The following is a 9,277-nucleotide window of genomic DNA, read 5'->3' as shown; positions in this document are numbered from 1 at the left end:
AATCTCATGACGCTCACCCTTGTTTTGTGCTAGCTAGTTGGACGATGGGTCTCGTGTGGTTAGCCATTATATATCTCTTGTACCATGGCTCTAGACATTCGGGTCACTCACCCCTGTATTTTTTTCAGTTATTTGTTTGATATGTACTTCATCTATCTACTGTTCAAATTTGCATTTAAGCAATTTAGCCCCCAAAAATGGTACATATATGGATTCACATTGAGATAATTCATGAAACTTTGGAAATGGCCATCTCGTGTTATGTTTCCCCACAAATGAGAATTGGATTAATTGGTGGCAGACAAGTAAAAGCACATTTATGTGCGACAACCCAAAATGCACATATTTTGCAAAGTTTTCATGTGTGCATGAAAAGTTGCAAATATATACATAAAATGGTCCATGATTCAAAAGTTTGACATGGTTCTTGTGTAGTAGTAGTACCAAAGCTCACACATGGGAAGAAACTAAGATGGTCGAATTCCAACATGTTGCCATACTTTTTTGAAGGGCTCTTTTCTAAAACATTGGTATGGCATGTATGCTATTTTCCCTAGCTATATAGAAAAAAGATGAACAATCCATGCTTTTCGATTGCCGATTTTGAACCACCTTTGGCTTGATTTCAAATTTAGGTCAAAATCATGGGGGGTGGTAGGGGACACGAGTGTCTTTCTTTTGGATGAAGCGCTCGTATTTGCAAGTTTTTTGGGGTCCCACAAATTTAGGGTAGCATCATGCCCACTCCCATCCCTTCACGCGTGGAAAAAGTGTTAGGCGAGTAGTAAAATGGCATGACCAACAAGTTTCAAGTAAAATTTCGAATATATAACCAAAATGTACCAAGTGTTAGATGAGTTAACTTGGCTTCATGGAAAAAATAATGTCATGTAAATCAGTTAACTTGGCTTTCCTACCCTTGAATCCGTACGAAACTTTGTATGGAGTTCTAATACAGTATAATGATCACCCGAATTATTACACCAACAGGTCTGTCACTTACATGTGCTTCCCATGCGTGAGGTCCCACACTTCAGTGAGCACAAGTCACGGACAATTTTTTTGCAAATGTTGCAAAGGATAAGGGCTCCTTTGATTCAAAGGATACAAAAAGCATAGGAATAGGAAAGTCATAGGATTAGAATGGCATGTCTATTTGAATCCCATAGGAAGATGAAGTGTGTTTGATTGAAGCAAAGGAATTTTTCATGAGGTATGACCTAATGTTTTTTTCCTATAGGAATTACACTACAAGATTTCCATCGGAATTTTTCCTATATGATATATTCCTATGAATCAAAAAACATGTATAGGAAATTTTCCCATAGGAACCAAATTCTACACAATTCCTATGGAAATCCTATGAATCAAAGGAGCCCTAAAAGGTGGAAGGGATCACACGGAAGGAGAAGAGGAAGGGAGAGCAGTCACGGCCTCCAAATGCTTCAACCTTTCCGGGAAGTGATGTTGACAGGCACGCAGGGTTTTTCAGTGCTGCAAACCTGCAGTGCGGCGATTTTGACAGAAATAACCCTTTTGGCAAAGAAAAGCATGGACTGACCCTCTGAGCAATCTATTTCACTGGACTAACCTTTTTGTGTGTCTCATTCCGTGCTTTTCTTCGCCAAAAGGGTTACTTTGGTCAAAATCTCCCCCCTGCAGTGCAGGCTACGCGCTCGTCTAATATTCTTTTTTTCAGTGACAAAAGGGGAGAGAGAGAGAGAGACAGTCTTGACGATGTGTCTTCACTTGACAAAGAAGATTGTTGGAAGTTTTCCTACCTACCACACATGACTTGTGCTCACCAAAGTGTGGGACCTACACGAATGGGACCCTGCAGCCCTCTGAGGGCAGACGTGTGAGACGCAAAATAGGATTTTTAGTTTAGTAAGGCAAAAAAAAGCCTTGGAGGGCCGAGGCGGGGCAACCGTCCGCCATTTTATACCTTTATGCTCCCCACACCTCGATTCATTTGTCATGTCTACCAAGGAAGAGCTCGAAGGGGAAGATGCAGTCCTAGCTCCTCGACCCCCTGGCGCCCCACGCATAAATACTACTACCAGAAGTACACTGTCTCTAACAATCCTGCCTGTGAAGGGAGATCTCGGAGGAGACGATGCGGGCTCAGCGTCCCCGCCGTTGATGAGCCAGGACACAAGGGTTACTATGCCTCTTTTAATTACCTTCGTTTTGCTGGTAATACTCGGACTTATATCTGTTATCTTCCGCAGGAGAGGGTCGATATCGCCGGAGAAGATGATGTGAGGCAGATGATGAAGCTCGTAGGAGAAGATGATGTAAAGGAACTGAAGGAGATGGTCTAGCTCGGAGCAGAAGATGATGTAAAGGAGTTAGTCAATCTCGGAGAAGATGTGGTGGCATTGGACCAACCGTGGTCGTTGGGCAAGATCCCGGAGATTCACTTACCTCGTTTGCACTGGTAATGATATGCCTGATCTGTAACATTTTGAACATTTTTCGTCGGCTTACACAGGAGCTATCTCGGCTTAGGGTCAACAAGGCCCCGGGAGCGGAACTTCCGCATCTTGGCGCGGAGAACTCCGAGTTACGCCAGAAGCGGCCTGGGGAATCGCACGCGCAGGCGCAGCACATCCGTTCGCAGGATCTCTCATCCTTCGACGTCAGGTTCCAGGGAGAGGTCGTAGAAGAAGATAAGTTGCCAGCTTCCCCGCCATTCAAGAGGATGAAGGAGCTGAAGACGGAGGTTAATATTAGCTGACTTTGGGTTGCTGGTTTTTGGGTACTTCGAGTCACTGACATGTAGACACCACTTAAGTCTGTCCTACATGTTAGTGACCACATTCGTTAATTAGCCAATTTGTGCCCTTCGTTTGCCGGTAACGCTCGATACGTTTGTTGTTACCTTTGGTAGGATCACTCCCCTTGCTTATCTTGTCGGAGGATGAAGTTGGATCTTGCCAGCATGCGGGAGGTGAACAGAGAGTTAGGGATCAAGATATTTTGGTACAGGCAGGCGGTGACTTTCCTAGAAGTGGATGAGATCACGGCATGTGCTCGTAGGAGTGATGACCCACAAGTATAGGGGGTGTATCGTAGTATTTTCGATAAGTAAGAATGTCGATCCCAACGAGGAGCAGAAGGTGTTGACAAGCAGTTTCGATGAAGGATTCACTGTAAATGCTCACAGACAAGTATTCAGGGGGTTTAGATGTAACAGTTGAATAAAGTACGAGTAAGTAAAGTGCGAGAGTAACAATTGCAGCGAGTGGCCCAATCCTTTTTAGCACAAAGGACAAGCCGGTTTGTTTACTTATAATGACCAATCGTTCTTGAGGACACACGGGAATTTAGTCTAGTGCTTTCGCTACATACGGCTAAATAATCTTCATTGTTATGATAAGTGTTCTGTGGGTGAACCTATGCTAATACACTGCCCTTCCTAGGACTAATACATACTTGTGATTATACCCCTTGCAAGCATCCGCAACTACAAGAAAGTAATTAAGAATAAATCTAACCACAGCCTTAAACTCTAAGATCCTGCTATCCCTCCTGCATCGATATACCAACGGGGGTTTAGGTTTCTGTCACTCCGGCAACCCCGCAATTGGCAAACGAGTACAAGATGCATTCCCCTAGGCCCATAAATGGTGAAGTGTCGTGTAGTCGACGTTCACACGACACCACTAGAAGAATAACACCACAACTTAAATATCATAACATTGAATACTACTCAACCATAATTCACTACTAACATTTAGACTTCACCCATGTCCTCAAGAACTAAACTAACTACTCACGAGACATCATATGGAACATGATCAGAGGTGATATGATGATGAATAACAATCTGAACATAAACTTGGTTCAATGGTTTCACTCAATAGCATCAACAACAAGTAGAGATCGATACCGGGAGAGTTTCCCCTATCAAACAATCAAGATCAAACCCAAATTGCTACGGCGGTGACGGTGTCCAGCAGTGGAGACGGCGGTGATGATGGTGGAGATGATGATGATGCTGATGGAGATGATGTCCAGCTCGATGACGGTGACGATGGCGTCGATTTCCCCCTCCGGGAGGGAATTTCCCAGGCGGATTCCTGCCCGCCGGAGAGCTCTTTTCTCTCTGGTGTTCTCCGCCCCGCAGAGGCGGCTGTAACTCTTCGCGAGGTACCCTCTGTGGCTTAGGTTTTCGGGACGAAGGGTTTCGCGAAGAAAAGGAGGCGAAAGGGGCTGTGGGGCCCCCACACCACATGGTGGCGCGGCCAGGCCATGGGCCGCGCCGCCCTATGGTCTGGGCCCACCTTGGGTCCAGCTGGCTCCTCCTTCTGGCTTCCTTCGTCATCTTGAAAAATAGGATTTTTGGTATAATTTCCTTCCACAGTTGATCTTCCGAAATATTGCGTTCTGACGGTGCTTTTTCCAGCAGAATCCTGGCTCCGGTGCTTGATCCTCCAATAATGGTGAAACATGCAAAATAGATGAAATAACATAAGTATTGTATCCAAATATGAAATATATCAATGAATAACAGCAAATTATGATATAAAATAGTGATGCAAATTGGACGTATCAACTCCCCCCAAGCTTAGACTTCGCTTGTCCCCAAGCGAAACTGAGCTCGGTAAACAGGACCACATGTTTATGGAGTGAAGAGTCGATAAATAAAATACGGACAAGAAGCATCATATTCATTCACACAAGACATTATAGTAAACAACTTCTTCATATAACTCAACTTGAAACAAGTATAAGGTAATCACAAATAAAGGTGCATAAGGAATCATAGTTGGTGATGGCAAACTTCGTTCTTGGTCAGAGAACAATTAACAGATTATATTTATCTCATTGAGCAGCGCTCTCATGTTAAAGTTTATATGGCACAACTTGCATACTCAATCATAATGGTCTCCTCATAATCATTAATAACTTGCAAAGTTATATTCATTCAGATAAAACTTGTACTAAACAAAGAAGAATAAAAGACATGATGAAGCAAATCACAATATAATGGTTTGATCACAACTACTCAAATGCTTGCTTGAGATGGAGGGAAATAGGTTTACTGACTCAACATAAAGTAAAAGACAGGCCCTTCGCAGAGGGAAGCAGGGATTAAATCATGTGCTAGAGCTTTTTCAGTTTTGAAATCACATAGAGATAATAAAAGTAACATTTTGAGAGGTGTTTGTTGTTGTCAACGACTGGTAGCGGGTACTCTAACCCCCCTGCCAGACAACCTTCAAAGAGCGGCTCCCATTTTATTTTTATTTTGTGTGGCACTCCTTCCAACCTTTCTTTCACAAACCATGGCTAACCGAATATAATAGTTTGATCACAACAACTAAAATGCTTGCTTGAGATGGAGGGAAATAGGTTTACTGACTCAACATAAAATAAAAGACAGGCCCTTCGCAGAGGGAAGCAGGGATTAAATCATGTGCTAGAGCTTTTTCAGTTTTGAAATCATATAAAGAGAATAAAAGTAAAGTTTTGAGAGGTGTTTGTTGTTTGTCAACGAAAGGTAGCGGGTACTCTAACCCCCTTGCCAGACAAACCTTCAAAGAGCGGCTCCCATATTATTTTCATTTTATGTGGCACTCCTTCGAACCTTTCTTTCACAAACCATGGCTAACCGAATCCTCGGGTGCCTGCCAACAATCTCATACCATGAAGGAGTGCCTTTTTATTTTAGTTTTATTATGATGATGACACTCCCCCCAACCTTTGCTTACACAAGCCATGGCTAACCGAATCCTTCGGGTGCCGTCCATCAATCACATACCATGGAGGAGTGTCTATTTAGTTTAATTAATTTGGGACTGGGAATCCCATTGCCAGCTCTTTTTGCAAAATTATTGGATAAGCGGATGAAGCCACTAGTCCATTGGTGAAAGTTGCCCAACAAGATTGAAAGATAAAACACCACATACTTCCTCATGAGCTATAAAACATTGACACAAATAAGAGATGCTAAGTTTTGAATTGTTTAAAGGTAGCACATGAAGTATTTACTTGGAATGGCAGAAATTACCATGTAGTAGGTAGATATGGTGGACACAAATGGCATAGGTTTGGGTTAAGGTTTGGATGCACGAGAAGTATTCCCTCTCAGTACAGGTTTTTGGCTAGCAAGGTTAATTAGCAAGCATAAGAGTTGAAGGAAACAAACAAATATACATGTGATAGAAACAATCATGTATCTTCCTTGTAAGCACAAACAATTTTAACTTCAGAATAATAAGCTATGAGCTAACAAGAAAGAAAGACAATGAAACAACTACATGTATTTCTCTTTTCTACTTAAGCCTCAAAGTGTTGTTGCTATTGACCAATGCTAAGTTTGCCAAAACCAAATAGATTTATTTAATGCTCCCAAAGTGATACCAATACTAACAACAAGGTAAATCATATAATAGAGATTGCAAACTAAAATAAGATGTGCAATATGTAAATGATAAGACTTCTCATTAATATTCCATAACGATAACTCACACCAAGGGATACATAGACAACCAACTAAAGGAGAGATACTTCCAAACCGCAACCCATCTTATATGATAACTTCCCTACTCATGATATGACACTACTTGACAATAAAAAGTAAAAGATAGTGATGATGTGATACCGCGGCACTCCCCCAAGCTTGGAACAAACCAAGGGGATGCCAATACCGATGATGAATTACTCCTGCGGCGATGGTGGTGATGAACTCCCTTCATCAAACTTCCAAGGAAGAGGCTCTCCATCAAGAAACGACATCTTGGTCTCGGGAATCCTGAAACTAGTAGCACGGCTTATGTATTTAAACCTGTTTTCATACTCACAGTTCTGATTCTGAACGTCATAGAGTTGTGCTTGGAGCTTGTTGGTGGTGTCGTGAAGTGAGAGGATGTCGCCCCAAAGCTTTGCAGTTTCCTTCTCATGTTCAGCAATGAGTTCAGACACAATCCTGTGGAAGATATCCACCTCACGCTCAGCCATCTTCTTGTATTTGAAAACCTCTTGTTCTAGCTTCTCCATCATGTCTTCCAAGCTTCCTTCTCCTTTAGGACCCTGGACATCCTTGATCTGCAGTTCTCCTTCAACGAGCAGCAACTCCTTGGGGTGCATCCTCAGCTCCTCCATGTACAAGTTGCCAACATCCTTGCAGGAGCTGTCCTTCGGAGTTTCCGACGAAGACATGATGGCTCTAGATCCGAAGCAAATCCTGGTAGAAACAGCTCGAAACAAAACACGTCGAGAAAACGATATACGGGCCTCCAGGGGTCCGGGGGATTATATAGCAAAAAATTTCACGACAAAAGGAAAGTACCAGATCGAACCAGAGTCGGAAAGGGGCGACGAGGCGGCCAGACCATAGGTCGGCGCGGGCCCAGGTCAGGCCGCGCCGGCCTATGGTGGCACGCCCTCGTGCGTCCTTTCCACTCCGTTTCGAACTCGTAATTTTTCATATTTTCCAAAAACAGCGAAAATATTGTTCGGAAAGTAAATTGCGAACTTTTCATTACCAGTACTGTTACCTATTCAAAGTCGAGTTCTGGCGGCCTGTCAATTTTCCCTTTGATGAAAGCCTCCGGTGTTTCCACTTGAATAATATCAACATCAACATTATAGGAATCACCTGAGATATAATGCTTGAGTCTTTGTCCATTCACCACTTGCGTGGCATTGCCTTGGAGAGAGCTAATTTTGATTGCTCCTGAATGATACACCTCCTCGACAACATATGGTCCTTCCCATTTCGAGAGTAATTTCCCTGCAAAGAGTCTGAGACGAGACCGATACAATAGGACTTTATCCCCAACATTAAATTCTCTTTTAATAATCCTTCTATCATGCCATTTTTTAACTTTCTCTTTAAAGAGTTTAGCATTTTCATAAGCTTCACTTCTCCATTCATCTAGAGAACTTAATTGCAACAACCTCTTATCACCGGCAAGTTTAGGATCTTTATTTAATTCTCTAACAGCCCAATAAGCTTTGTGCTCTAGTTCTAAAGGTAAATGACAAGCTTTCCCATAAACCATTTTATAAGGTGACATTCCCATGGGATTTTTATAAGCAGTTCTATAAGCCCAAAGTGCATCCTTCAATTTACTAGCTCAATTCTTTCTAGTTTTATTAACGGTCTTTCCCAAAATAGATTTAATCTCTCTATTTGATAATTCTACTTGACCACTAGTTTGAGGATGATAAGCGGAAGCAATTCTATGATTAATACCATACCTAGCAAGAGTTTTTCTAAAACCTCCATGAATAAAATGAGAACCTCCATCAGTCATAATATATCTAGGCACTCCAAATCTAGGAAAAATAATGTCTAAAAGCATTCTTAAAGAGGTCTCACCATCAGCACTTTTTGTAGGTATGGCTTCCACCCATTTAGTAACATAATCAACAGCAACAAGTATATGAGTGTTACCTTCTGAAGACGGAAAAGGTCCCATGAAGTCAAATCCCCAACAATCAAATGGTTCAATAACAAGAGTATAATTCATAGGCATTTCATTACGTCTGGAGATATTACCAACCCTTTGGCATTCATCACAAGATAAAATAAACTTTCTCGCATCTTTGAAGAGAGTTGGCCAATAAAAACCTGATTGTAGAACCTTTTGCGCAGTTCTTTCTCCGGCGTGATGTCCTCCATAAGCACTACCATGACATTTACTCAATATCTCTTGTTGTTCATATTCGGGAACACATCTTCGCATAATACCATCCACTCCTTCTTTATATAAGTGTGGGTCATCCCAGAAATAGTGCCTCAAGTCATAAAAGAATTTCCTCCTTTGCTGAGCTGAAAAAGTTGGAGGCAAGTACTTGGAAACAATAAAGTTAGCATAATCAGCACCAAGGACTGTCTCGCGAGCTCACCTTTATTACAGCCAATTGTTCATTTGGAAAACTATCATTAACAGGAACAGGATCATAAGCAATATTTTCCAATCTAGACAAATTATCAGCAACAGGATTATCAGCACCTTTCCTATCTACAATATGTAAATCGAATTCTTGCAAAAGAAGTACCCATCTAATAAGCCTCGGCTTAGCATCTTTCTTAGTCATAAGGTATCTAATTGCAGCATGATCAGTATGAATCGTAGCTTTTGAATCAACAATATAAGATCTAAACTTATCGCAAGCAAAGACTACAGCTAATAATTCTTTTTCAGTTGTAGCATAATTTCTTTGAGCAGCATCAAGAGTTTTACTAGCATAATGAATAACGTTCAGTTTTTTATCTACTCGCTGTCCAAGAACAGCGCCTACAGCAAAATCACTAGCA

The sequence above is a fragment of the Lolium perenne genome, chromosome 7 (genome assembly GCF_019359855.2).
Source record: "Lolium perenne isolate Kyuss_39 chromosome 7, Kyuss_2.0, whole genome shotgun sequence".
NCBI classification, from domain to species: domain Eukaryota; kingdom Viridiplantae; phylum Streptophyta; class Magnoliopsida; order Poales; family Poaceae; genus Lolium; species Lolium perenne.
This window is presented reverse-complemented; position numbering follows the sequence as displayed.